This window comes from Simochromis diagramma, unplaced genomic scaffold (assembly GCF_900408965.1).
Source record: "Simochromis diagramma unplaced genomic scaffold, fSimDia1.1 OVJJ01000494.1, whole genome shotgun sequence".
NCBI lineage: Eukaryota > Metazoa > Chordata > Actinopteri > Cichliformes > Cichlidae > Simochromis > Simochromis diagramma.
The window spans coordinates 512,845-513,541 of NW_024387311.1; positions in this window are offsets into that span (position 1 = coordinate 512,845).

Consider the following 697-nt stretch of genomic DNA (forward strand, 5'->3'; position numbering starts at 1 on the left):
AGCACTTTGGCGACAGTGGGAAGGAAAAACTCCCTTTTAACAGGAAGAAACCTCCAGCAGAACCAGGCTCAGGGAGGGGCGGGGCCATCTGCTGTGATTGGTTGGGGTGAGAGAAGGAAGACAGGATAAAGACAAGCTGTGGAAGAGAGACAGAGGTTAATAACAGATATGATTCAATGCAGAGAGGTCTGTTAACACATAGTGAGCGAGAAAGGTGACTGGAAAGGAAAAACTCAATGCATCATGGGAATCCCCCGGCAGCCTACGTCTATTGCAGCATAACTAAGGCAGGATTCAGGGTCACCTGGTCCAGCCCTAACTATATGCTTTAGCAAAAAGGAAAGTTTTAAGCCTAATCTTGAAAGTAGAGATAGTGTCTGTCTCCTGAATCCAAACTGGAAGCTGGTTCCACAGAAGAGGGGCCTGAAAACTGAAGGCTCTGCCTCCCATTCTACTTTTAAATACTCTAGGAACAACAAGTAGGCCTGCAGAGCGAGAGCGAAGTGCTCTAATAGGGTGATATGGTACTACAAGGTCATTAAGATAAGATGGGGCCTGATTATTTAAGACCTTGTATGTGAGGAGCAGGATTGTGAATTCTGGATTTAACAGGAAGCCAAAACAGGAGAAATCTGCTCTCTCTTTCTAGTCCCTGTCAGGACTCTTGCTGCAGCATTTTGGATTAACTGAAGGCTTT